Source organism: Ambystoma mexicanum, chromosome 5p (assembly GCF_040938575.1).
Source record: "Ambystoma mexicanum isolate Mex_15411 chromosome 5p, UKY_AmexF1_1, whole genome shotgun sequence".
Taxonomy (NCBI): domain Eukaryota; kingdom Metazoa; phylum Chordata; class Amphibia; order Caudata; family Ambystomatidae; genus Ambystoma; species Ambystoma mexicanum.
Window position 1 is genome coordinate 908,493,841 of NC_090930.1, and position 13,621 is coordinate 908,507,461.

At 46.3% G+C, this 13,621-nt stretch overlaps 1 long non-coding RNA gene across 1 annotated transcript in view; it reads right to left on the reverse strand.

Moving 5' to 3' along the window:
• LOC138481724 (uncharacterized) overlaps positions 1-11,552 on the reverse strand; it is a 389,601-nt gene extending 378,049 nt beyond the window's left edge. Inside the window, exon 1 of the long non-coding RNA XR_011274359.1 lies at positions 11,496-11,552. This is a non-coding gene — a long non-coding RNA (uncharacterized lncRNA). The remainder of the gene's footprint in view (positions 1-11,495) is intronic.
• Positions 11,553-13,621: the final 2,069 nt, after the last annotated feature.

Sequence of the window (13,621 nt, forward strand, 5' to 3'; positions counted from 1 at the left end):
CAAAATTGCACAGCATTGCATACATAATTGTTTTTGTGTTTATCGATCAGATTATTTCTTGTAGTGACATTTGAATAAAGTAAAGAATTGTGATTCTTTTCAACTCACTTGTGTGATTTATTTGTGTTGAGAGAAGTTTGTTGTGCCACAGATAAAGTGGCGTTTGACATTTTAGTGTCATTTTCTTAACCTCTATTTCAAATAAATATATTTCCTGTACATCGGCCTGGGTCTTGGCTCATTGGTAGCTCAGGGGAAGGGATCTAAGGAGTATTGGATGAATTGGAGATAGGGCTGGAGAAAAGAACTGACATTAACGTTATTGTATCACAGTTAGCTTGGGGAGGGAAGGAACTCCCTGTGTTGAGCGTGGCCGATCACTAAACTGTTACAAATTGGGGGCTCGTGCCTGGGATTTGACTGTGAGCACTTGAACCCTGAGTTCCAGGGAGGTGTATAGGTGATTTAAGATTGAGTAAGAATTGATTTTTGATTTGACATTGTGAGTGAAAATTAACTGCAACAGGATGATTTTGCGCCTACACAGAGGAAATTCTACAAAAATTGCAAATAGGCCTTCTTGAAAAATGAGCTCCATTGAATTTAGAGATGCCGGGAAGCACATCCTATCCAAATTATTCCTTGGAGGGGCAGGGGAGGAGGAAGAACATGACATTTGGAAAACAAGAATGATGCAGGACGTTACTTCTGCAAGAGTGGACATTTCACAGGATAATTGACAAGGAGTTCGCCCCCCTTCTCACCCGAGTCCGATCTTTGCTGGATTTCTTGGTCGATGCCTTCTTGCGGACGGATCGGGTCTTGAATAAGGCTGCACGAGTCTCTTCCGACTCCAGCGTGCGTTCAAAGTTCCGAGATGCAACGATCCAGGAATACGGGAAATTAAGAAAGGGCACTACTCAGCACACGAGTCCAGGAAGTAAGAAAGGAGAGGGACTAGGAATGGAGTTAGTAGGGACAGAATCAGGGAAGCAATACCGAGAACTACGGAGCACATGTCTGGTCGCTACTTCGCAATAGCATTGAGACGTGCAGAGCTGCGGGGGGCGTGGTCTATTAATAGAACACGCTACGTCCAACGTGTAGAGCGAGGAAGGCGTTTCACGCTGGATGGCCATGTTGGGAGTACCAGGGAGTGCAAGCCCCGTTGAGACAAGGACCAGGAAGTCCAAAAGGAGCGCGATCTGTAGGTCATGACAACAATGGTCTTTTTCATCAGGTTCTAACAGACTTTTACATACACAAACGACTTGTGATGAGCAGATTTAAATGGCTCAGTTCATAGCGTATTTTTACTTTCATTTACAATTAGTGGAAGAACGATTCCAAAAGAGTGAGTGCTGTGTGTTGTGAGACACCCATAGGTGTCTCCCTGACTAGTCCCCGGGATCTGTCATGTAGGTGGTCAGGACACGGCCATCACTACTGGATCCAGTTCCTGGTGGTAGATCAGTGCAGGAGGATCACCTGGATGGGGGGGGGTCCTCGGGGAGGGGAATCGGGCCACCAACAGGTGAGACGCTGTACCCCTTTCCCCAACACACCTTTTCCTCATCCTAACTCATAGGACATTCAGAAGTTCTATCCCCCCTTTCCACAAACAGTTTCTATACCTTGAGAAAAACAGACTAACAACCGAGCCGTTTTCCTGACATGTCCCAACACAAGGGCCAGGCAGAGTCGGGCAATTGACAATAACTACGCACACCTGACAGCCCTTTCCCTCTACCTTCCCCACAGGCATAAAAGACAGAGCACGAAAGCACACTTCGAGCAAGGTGAACCACACGAGGAAGCAGCTATTCCGGACCTGTTATTCAAATGGAGTAGAAAATCAGAGAGACCTGGAAGGGCGACAAGGAGGGAGTTACCCTTGGTCTTTTCACCTCAGACCCATGAAGCCTCCAAAAAGGGAAATCATAAGACCAAGATATCAAGCTGGTGTGTCAGGTGTCAATGGCACGCGGGGCCCTTCCGTGCTAATAGTCAAAGCGGGAAGAAGTGCTTGCCACCGTGGTGCCATCCTTGACTCCCGAGACCAGAAGCTCCAACAGTTCAGCACAGTCGGTGAATCGGAAAGGCAAATAATAAAACTCAAACTGTACTGGGCCCTGGGTTGCAGGCAGCAATCTTGTTGAACAAAGAAATTGTCCTATCGAACTTTAAAGGAACCCTATCAAAGAGGTTCAGAAGCAGCGTGGTCAGGCATCAAAGGGAGCCCTCATTCGAAGAACTCCGCCTGTAGCCTGTGGGGTTGTTTTGTTGGTTGAAAGTACGAAGACCAAGAGGGCTCAGTAAATACTATTGTTGTCAAAAACACCATAGGGGAGGAAAGTGTCGACACTCTCCCCCGAACCACAGAAGCCGAATGAAGTCGACCCTCCACCCGTGGTTGGCACAGATACCTGATATTCAAAACACAGGACACCATGTGGCAGCCAATGGGGGGGAAGAGGGTTAGGGAGAGGTTGTGGACAGGGATGAGGAGGTTAAGGAAAACCGGATAGAGGGCTAGGAATAACCTACTGTGGATAGGATGGGGGAATAAACAGGGAAAAACTCTACCCTGTCTAATATGGTAAACCATGAAACATAACACACACATAGATCACAAATATGCCCCCTTAATACAGTCTGAATAAGGACCTTAGATAGTGTAATTGTTCTCTCTAATAGCCTCTTGATACAGGCACATGTAGTTATTACTAGGACATGGAAAACATGTAAGCAAGCGTGAATGAAACAAACTCATGGGCTATGATTGCCCAACATGAAGAACATGACACATGGCCCTTTTGGGCAAGCAAAAGCAACATAAACACTCATAAAACATGTAGGACCAAAGGTGTGATTTGCAACACCCACATAGAATGAACTCCAACACATATATATAATGAGGGAGCGGCCCCCTAATGATAAACTATGTTGTACAGCGTGACCGCTGATTGCCTCCATAGTATCAAACATTCAGTAATTCCCAGACCTGGTCTAATCAAGAGTTCGACCCATATGATATGCTCAAAAAAGTCCTGCAAACATTGCCCCACATTAATTCACGAAAAGCAACAAAAGACTCGCAAGCTGTCCCAGACGAGAAATGACGATGCCTTGATGGAAATGAGAGCGACCCCTCTCGCAGTGTCAGCGCCGGGATAAGAGCAGAGCTTTAACGAAGCAGCGCAAGTCTTCTTGCTTCCTGTGCTTAGCCGCGCGTACTTTCTAGGACCGCATAGTTCTCCGTGTGCTGCCATGATTCCTGAATCCTGCTGTAAGCGTGCGCTGGACCGCACAAACCTCTGGCATGGCTTCGCCTCGTGAAAACAATAAGCCACACCTGTCTTGCGCCGTTGGCCCGTGATTACAGACAGATGGCCGACACGCACGGCAAGGACTACGATATGACAAAGGGCTGCTGGGAAATGTAGTTTATCCAGTCCATATACCAATACCTAGCTTTTTTCAGCTTTAAACACCTCTTTCGCCTCCACCACCCCATATTCCTGACAATTGTACACCGTCAAAGTGGTCCTACGTGGGTCAAGCAAAACCCCCTTGTACACTAGTTTGACACAGGAGAACAAACTGAGAATTGTGCAACTGGCAAATCATAAACTGTGATAATAAGGCTATGTGAACCTGACGGAGGGATGCCAAGCCGAAAGCTAAGGAGAGCAAATCATGTATTGTGAGAACCAAGTGAACTCTATGTGGCAAGAATGAACCTGGTTGAGAGTTGTCTAAGTGAATGGTGGTATAAAAGGTTTGATAATTGTGGCAAGAAGGCCATAGTGAACCCAACAAAGGGAAGCCCATGTTGCCGGAAGGATCAGAGCCCGGCTGATGGGTTCCAAGTGGCGACGAGCAATCACACAATGTGAAAGATTGTCAAAGGAACTGGTTTATTGTTTTGGTACAGCCAGCCTTTTCAGGCAAAGGAGACTTGGCCCGGAAAGTGCCGGCATTGTTGAAAGGAACTGTAACCTCATGCAGGCGAGGCCCAGGAGTGTACTGTGCTCAAAAGGTACCCCGCCATACCATCCTGACTTATTATTTGATGCACACGTCTTTCTTTTCTTGCGAACATTGTCCCACACTATGTTTGTAACTTATTTGTAAGGATTGGCAATAGATTTTATAGTATAGGCCCTTTTTATTTGATAAAATGCCACTAGGACTACTGCTCTTATTATTTGATGGTTGTAGCTTGCTCCCATCTTAGATTTAGATTAGGTGTTCTTTCTAACCCATTATACAGTTAAATAAACACCATTGCACTATGATCACTTGTGTCTGACTCTTTACTGTTGCCACCATGGGTTCCTTACAGTGTGGAATCAGACTGTGGTTTTGAAAAAGACCCAGCAATAACTTAAATAGTTAGACGATAAAGCACAATAGAATCACATCTAAGAATTTAAACAAGAAATTCTCCTTTAGCAACTCCCAACATGAGATCAAAACAGGGCAACAAGAGCGCAGAGCGTGAAAAGCATTTTTCTGCACTGTAAGATGCACATAAACAGTGTGTGGAAAATGTAAGTACAATACAAAATAAAGGGCTTTTAGAGGACAATATGGCCCTCAAACAAAACAAAAAAAAAAAAAAATCAGGCAATAAGTGAAGGAAAATAGTCAGTTTATCCTCAAACAAAACAGGAGTTTGATGAAATGCGTCAGAATGTAAATATTTTGAAGCAGAATTTGCAGTTGGTAAAAGACCATGATGCAGAAAGGGGCTTACTAGAATTAGAGAGGAAAAAAGGGAACTTATGGTGTGTGTGAAGCAAGTAGAGCAGGGGTGCACAACTGATTTTGACAGAGGGCCGAAAGTACCTTACATGAGGGCTATAGTGGGCCGAAAAGTAAAAGTGGGCGGGGCGGTAGGCGGGACATGTCAGGAGGCTTTTTCAACCCCCAATTTGTATTAAACACATGGAAAAAGAATATGTTTTTGAGGGGTAACTATTTTTATTGCATTTCAAACTTACATTTTGTACTACACATTTTCCATTGTTATAATTTATTTCGATTTAGTTATTGCATGCAAACACTATGCCCCCTATCCCTCACCCCCCAAGCAAACACTATGCCCCCTGTCCCTCACCCCCAACCAAACACTATGCCCCCTGTCCCTCACCCCCCAAGCAAACACTATGCCCCCTGTCCCTCACCCCCCAAGCAAACACTATGCCCCCTGTCCCTCACCCCCAACCAAACACTATGCCCCCTGTCCCTCACCCCCCAAGCAAACACTATGCCCCCTGTCCCTCACCCCCAACCAAACACTATGCCCCCTGTCCCTCACCCCCAACCAAACACTATGCCCCCTGTCCCCCTCACCCCCCCAAGCAAACACTATGCCCCCTGTCCCTCACCCCCCAAGCAAACACTATGCCCCCTGTCCCTCACCCCCAAGCAAACACTATGCCCCCTGTCCTCACCCCCAACCAAACACTATGCCTCCTGTCCCTCACCCCCCCAAGCAAACACTATGCCCCCTGTCCCTCACCCCAACCAAACACTATGCCCCCTGTCCCCCTCACCCCCCCAAGCAAACACTATGCCCCCTGTCCCTCACCCCCCAAGCAAACACTATGCCCCCTGTCCCTCACCCACCAAGCAAACACTATGCCCCCTGTCCCTCACCCCCAACCAAACACTATGCCTCCTGTCCCTCACCCCCCAAGCAAACACTATGCCCCCTGTCCCTCACCCACCAAGCAAACACTATGCCCCCTGTCCCTCACCCCCAACCAAACACTATGCCCCATGGCTCCCACCCCCAACTTAACACTATGCCCCCTGTCCCTCACCCACCAAGCAAACACTATGCCCCCTGTCCCTCACCCACCAAGCAAACACTATGCCCCCTATCCCTCACCCCCAACCAAACACTATGCCCCATGGCCCTGTCACCCCCAACCAAACACTATGCCCCCTGTCGCTCACCCACCAAGCAAACACTATGCCCCCTGTCCCTTACCCACCAAGCAAACACTATGCCCCCTATCCCTCACCCCCAACCAAACACTATGCCCCATGGCTCCCACCCCCAACACTATGCCCCCTGTCCCTCACCCACCAAGCAAACACTATGCCCCCTGTCCCTCACCCACCAAGCAAACACTATGCCCCCTATCCCTCACCCCCAACCAAACACTATGCCCCATGGCCCCCTCACCCCCAACCAAACACTATACCCCAAACACACTCTCAAGCATGCACCCATACAGACCCGAACCCCCCGCCCCCAACGCAGCACACACATTCTCAAGCATGCACCCATACAGACCCGAACCCCCCACCCCCAACGCAGCACACACATTCTCAAGCATGCACCCATACAGACCCGAACCCCCACCCCCCCCCAACTCAGCACACACATGCACCCATACAGACCTGAACCCCCCATCCCCTCCAACTCAGCACACAAAAAACATTAAAATTCCAACATTCATACACATCCGACCCCCCCCACCCCCGCATCTCAACATACACACAAAATACATTAAAATTCCAACATTCATACACATCCGACACACCCCCCACCTCCGCATCTCAACATGCACACAAAATACATTAAAATTCCAACATTCATACACATCCGACACACCCCCCACCTCCGCATCTCAACATGCACACAAAATACATTAAAATTCCAACATTCATACACATCCGACACACCCCCCACCTCCGCATCTCAACATGCACACAAAATACATTAAAATTCCAACATTCATACACATCCGACACACCCCCCACCTCCGCATCTCAACATGCACACAAAATACATTAAAATTCCAACATTCATACACATCCGACACACCCCCACCTCCGCATCTCAACATGCACACAAAATACATTAAAATTCCAACATTCATACACATCCGACACACCCCCACCTCCGCATCTCAACATGCACACAAAATACATTAAAATTCCAACATTCATACACATCCGACACACCCCCCACCTCCGCATCTCAACATGCACACAAAATACATTAAAATTCCAACATTCATACACATCCGACACACCCCCCACCTCCGCATCTCAACATGCACACAAAATACATTAAAATTCCAACATTCATACACATCCGACACACCCCCCACCTCCGCATCTCAACATGCACACACAATACATTAAAATTCCAACATTCATACACATCCGACCCCCCCCACCCCACCCCCGCATCTCAACATGCACACAAAATACATTAAAATTCCAACATTTATACACATCCGACACACCCCCCACCTCCGCATCTCAACATGCACACAAAATACATTAAAATTCCAACATTCATACACATCCGACCTCCCCCCCCCCCCAATCGCAACATACACACACAAACATAAAGTAAAACAGACCCGACACACAAACACAAACAGACCACTTACCGGAGACGTGCTGGAACTGGAAGGCAGGTAAGCAGGAACGCTGGAATCGTACTACGGCTGGCGTGGTCCAAGGCTGAAATGCCTTCCGGCATCAAGCCTTATGGACCACGCCAGCCGTAGTGCTGGCCCTCCATTGGGTCAGCACACACACACTACGTGGCTCGTAGGAGCAACGTGGTGCATGTGTGCTGAGCGAATGACGGCCAGCGTTTTGTCCGGCCCGTAAGACAACAAAGACTTTCCTAATGGAGGGCGGCCGCGGGCCGCCCTCCATTAGGAAAGTCTTTGTGCCTCGCGGGCCGGACAAAAGAGCATGGCGGGCCGCAACTGGCCCGCGGGCCGTATGTTGTGCACCCATGAAGTAGAGGCTGACCCGTGTAGGGGCGCATTGGAGACCGAGATCAGTCTCTTGAAAGGCAAGCGCATGGAATAAGCACATGTCATGCAGGACTCCCAGAAAGAAAATGAAGCATTTCAGGAGGAATTACAGCAAATGAAAGATCGAGTGATGGCTCAGAGCAGGGTGCTCAAGACAACACAGTCCTTGGTCTCAGAGTTAAAAAGCCAGCTCTCTGAATACCATCAGGAAATCAAGCCAGAAACAAGCAGGTGTCAGGTTTGACAAGTGACATTGAAAAATGCAAACCAGGAATTGTGGCTCCCTGACCAGTCAGGATATGGAAAATCACCCACTGATAAAAGGGGCGATACCCTATCTACCAGGGACCTCATGCCAGTTAGACACACTACTTATCAAGAACACAGAGGCATGAGGCAGCTGGACTCACCTAAGCCTAGCCCAACTGAGCCAGAAAGCCAGTCCTTATTAAATATTGATGAATATTCATATGTACCAAGCAGAAGGGAAGGTGGACGGACCAGTGTGTCCTGGGAAATCCAAAATACCACTGGGAGTATTTCTGCCCATGAAGACTCCTATGATGAGAAAATCCAGGAGTTGGACTGGCAGAAAATACATTTACAGAGGGACCACTAAGTCTGCTTGGTAGAAAGAGAAGATCCAAAACTTTGGCCTAGGAAGTGCATTCTGAAAAACACATTCAGGTGGATGGAGGCGGGGGGATTTCACTGGCTTACCTGGAAGGAGGGTGAAGAGAAATGGGTGCAGTCCTGCGCAAAAAGCAGACTACAGGGGAAATGACCCTGAGAGGTCACGGCACAATAGGAGAGAGGAGTCCAGACCCTGTGACTACAGGAGGCATTCCCAATCTCACTGAGATCAGGAGCGCAGAGAAGATGGGGAATGAACTACAAACAGTAGCAGCTCTGAGTCATAAGGGGAGTAGAGTCAGGTGCAGAAGAACAGGAAGCCTGCCAAACAGAATAAGGGTTTTGTTAAAGGCACGATTCTACAGATAAAGGCCATAAAGAGCTTTTTTACTCCCTTTCTCAAGAATGCTAAATGTTTGGTATGGGGGCACTTGGAGCAAATTATGAGATAATAAATGTGAATTTTATGGAGATTGTCAAGTGGACATTCTCCCCTGAATACTCCAGCTTCTTTGCAAGGCTGGAGGATCAATACAAAATGGTGCACCTACAGGTGGCCATATTGTAACATTTTGCCACCCACCAGAACCCACACGAGGCCTGTAAGGCAGCATATAACTTGCAATGGGGGGTGGGGGGTGGGAGGAGACAAGGCGCCTACAGATTTTGTGCAGGGTTTAAAACAAGCAATTGGGAGTATGTGACCACCTTCTTCCATGCACTCTCCAAATACATGACTCAGGATTTTCATGAGTACAGGACCCTGGAATGGGCGTTTGATCAGGCCACCAGGACCTACGAGGTCCAGAAGCCCACAGAGAATAAAAACAACCCCTAAACCCTCTTCTACACCGGACGTTGCAAAGGTGGTGGAGGTGAAAACTACCCCTCCATTGGATCTGGAGATAGGGGGGCCTGAAAATACTCCTCCTGTCAACAAGCAGAATGAAAGGCAGAGAAGACCCTCTGACCCTAACCAATTGGTAGCCAGGCAGGGTACCAGAATGGTAACCCATCTGACCTGGTCACCTATGTAAGTCTGTGATACAAGGGCAATAGGCCAATCCTGGGGTACTGGGGAATGTATGCACTCCCCCGGCTCTCAAAGTGTGTGGGGGGGGAATCCAGTTAAGTACTTCCCCAGGAAACTTCCCTACAAACTTCCCTCAGGAAAGAAATATTACTCCACATTCCAACCTGAACTGTTCCCCCCTAGGTACTCCAAAACCAGAACTTTCAGAATAATCCTCCTCTCTCTCCCGGCTTCCAGAAAAATAGATCCCTGAACCCGGGAGAAGGGAGACCAGGGATGAAAAATTATGGGGGAAACGTCCAATACCCAAACTACTATGGAAGAAAGCACACAGTTAGCCTTTCCGGGAGCAGCAGAGGTATGACCAGAGACCTCCTTACAACTCCCCAACTGAAGCAACAGGTCCAGCAACTGACCAACGATCTAGGACGCATGCTGAGGGCTCAGACAAACCATCAACTGGAGCCTGCTGCTCAGAACATCCCAACAGCCAGTCCTGATGCCCAAGGGGGGAAATAACAGTAGGAAACGTCTGACAAACCACGTTCCTGAGGAGGGGGCCGTGTGAAGGGGAGATGTAAAACCCTAGAGGAAGCTTCCTTTCTCACCCAGGCAAAAACCCTAAAAACCTCTCAGTCTGAAAGTGTCTCTTCTACCCCCGAAATGTTAGAACACAAAGAGCAAAGGGAGGATGCCTCCCAAAGAAAAACGGGACCCAAAAAGACCCGAGTGGGACAGGGTTAAGTATGGAGACTGACCTAGAACCAGAAACTATTCAACCCCAAAAAGGTGAGCCAGACAGAATTTAAACGGGGGGTATGTCCTTTCCCCAAAGCGGTTCTGAGAATTACCTCTAGGTAAAAGGGGGATAGCAAAGAATGTAAAAAGCTATAAAAAATAAAATAGCAGAGTATTGAATAGCGTAATAGTAAATAGTATGTTCACACACAAATAAACATCACAAGTTAATTATCTAGCAGGCTTATTCAAAGTACAACGTTCGCCATGCCAGTTATGTTTCTGTTTCCATTATGGAACACGAGGCCCTGCATTTTTTCAATGGGAAGTAGAAATCTCAAGTAGCGATATGCCAGGTATAATTTGTTCATCCAGTCCCTAAGTGCTTTACATGGCCTTTGTTATTTAGACAATGTCCATCTAGCCCTGTTATTTTGTTTGCATGCTGGGTTTTGTAGTGTTGAGTTATAACGGAACAGCAGAACTACACGGCCCACAATGCAAAGAGAATGTAGGTCTAGATGACAATTTCCCTAATGATAAGGCATATGCATGTACAGCAGTCTGATTGAATTTTCTGGATGTGCAAGAGTGACACATTTTTGCTGCAAGCAATGCACAGTATCGTAGGTATGGTAGGCAAAACCACCACAAAAGAAATCATCACGTGAGTAAAAAAAAAAAAGCGCTCTACCTGGGTTAAATATATCTGGACAATACTATTCTATATAACATGCTCAAAGCGCAGCTGCCAATGGACCCGTGCCATCGGTGTAATCTGAAGCCAGACTGAACCACACCACTTGAGTTCTGGGACATGTAGTTTTCTATTTTCAAGGGCACACAGGGCCAGATATAGAGAAACGGTTTTGATGAAAAGTTCCGGACGTCGTGACAGAACCAGTCGTTTGCGAGCGATACCAAAGTCAAGATCAGAAGACATCAGACTTTGCCGCCCAGGAAATCAGGCAAGATGAGCGGGTGTTCTTAATTTAACCAAATGTTTTCTTGTGGAACACACTGGCAACTATATCGTTCAGTCCCAATAAAAACACAATTGTGTCTTATTCATTTAAACAACACGGTTTTCCAGAACATAGTACTTCAGAAGCAGACATTGAGCAGCGCCTCATGTAAATTCGGACTGGAAATCCCGCGATGGACGACATACTTCAGACGCACAGGCTTTTTGAGGTTCGACAAGGACGCCCTTTCACAGCTTTGAATCATATGTAAACGATACAAGAATAAGGTAATTCATTTTAAAACTAAACTTTTAAAGCGAATACCTTTTTGCATTCACTGCCTCGACGTTCCTCTCCACCCAAAAAACGCGCAAATCGAAGAAAACCAGCAAGGTCGCCAACTACTTAAGCAAACAGGTGTTTTGAATAATCCAGACTACGATGATTGGGGCGGGCGGGGCATAGTTCAATTGCGTTGCTGCTTGAAGAACACAAATATCAAAGGTGGAATTATGTGTCCATTATAAATGTGACATTTATATCAGCAATACTGAGTAGAGGTTTTAATTTCTAATCGATCGCTCTGCGTGTGTTTTCATTTAAACTGCTAGAGGGTGCAAAATCTACCCCAGTGACAAGGCGCTGCTTTCAGGTGCATTATAAATCGCTCGCTGTGAATCCTGCCGATGTCTTCCAAAATAGGGAAAATAACGCAGCAACTGGGAAGAGTACTGCTGCAGTCATAGAATTTAACGACAGTTTTTCGCATCACTATTTGGAAGGGGTTCCCGGTCTTAATTCTAGGAATGCGCAAATAGGCACATTGAATTTGCATATCTATCTGCACGGGAACCCCATCAACCACATACTGAAACACAAATAATTGCTCAGTGGATTCAGAGTTTTTTGAGAGTTTCGGACCCCACAAAGTCATATATTCAAATCCTAAAATGCCTACTTTGCAGCCATCCTTCTGATGTTGAGCAAAACGCTGTCATTTAATGCTGGAAAAGTGGCAGCCCATCCCATGTACACAGTGTATTTCTATTGAATCGCATATGTTCATTCTACTCTCATTAAAAACAAGCATTGGCAACGCCAAAAGATTCGACTTTTGTGTCGGTATCAGATAGGCATGTGCCAGGCGCTACGACAATGGCACTACCTAGCCATAAGGCTGCACCAACTGGAATATGGGGCGAGCAGCCAAACATATGGTAGCAGTACCTGACTAATGCCTATAAAAAGACAAAACGTCTGGCTTTGTTACGCTTGATAGCATATATTTGTTTTTAATACTACTTCGGATGCAAATGCAGACATACTGCTTATAAATCAAATGGTGAAAGGCACAGTGGGTTACGACAGTTTTACACTTAGATGGTCACATTTAACTCAGGGAGTTCCTTTCCCCTCCAAGAAAGGTTGGTCACATTTAACTCAGGGAGTTCCTTTCCCCTCCAAGAAAGGTGGCACGCACCCAAAGTGCTTATACAGATCCAACTTAAGTGAGGCCTCCAACCCGTAACGCACCAACCCCAACGAGTACCCTAACTACCATTAATAAACTAGGAACCAGGCCGGTGTATAGTAAAAAAATATATATATATTTATTTAAGGTTTGAAAAAGAAGACTAAAAACCAATACTGTGGCACTACACAATATCAGAACTCCAAATAACTTTCCGTTATTAATACAACAAAGGTAAAATTTCAAATTTGGCAGTCACAATTTACATCAGATGTAATTGCAAATTAACCAGTAGAAAAAGTTCACAATACAATAAAAAAATCGTTTTATTTTTGTTTTGAGAAATAAACTCAATGGGAAAATCGTTTTGGCTTTATTTTTAGAAGGGCAATGTTTGGAAAAGGAACTCAAAGGCAAGGTTGGGCAAAGGAACTCAAAGGGAAAATTGTTTTTCAACACTCATTCAAATGAGTAGTAATGCTTGGTAATTCTGGTTTGTGATGCAAGGGAATAAATGGGGAATTTTGTTTTATTGCCCTCTACAATGGAAAATCCCCCTCACTAATGTGACATGGGGTTTAGATTCTATTAAAGACAGGAGGCGAGTATTATGCACAACAATCTTTACTCTGAAACCACAGCAGCAAAGAAAAAACTTTTACAAACAAAAAAGATTCAATAACAGAACTACATTAAGTTCAATGTCAATGCAAGGGGGTTCCCCCAATCCATCATGGAGGGCAGGTCATGCCCTGCAGGAGACCAATGAGCAGGGACCCTCCTCTATATATGTCCTTTACTCTAAACCCAACTCCTCTTTCTGCAGCTGTCTTGCACCAGACGCCCATTGTAATGATCCAACTGCGTTGCACGGACTAAGGATCCAGCGAAACTGGAGGAATCTCAACCTCTCCGCAGCCTGAAGCTATGATGAAGCTCTTCTGGATAGGAGCTCTCACCCGAAACCTGAAACAATATG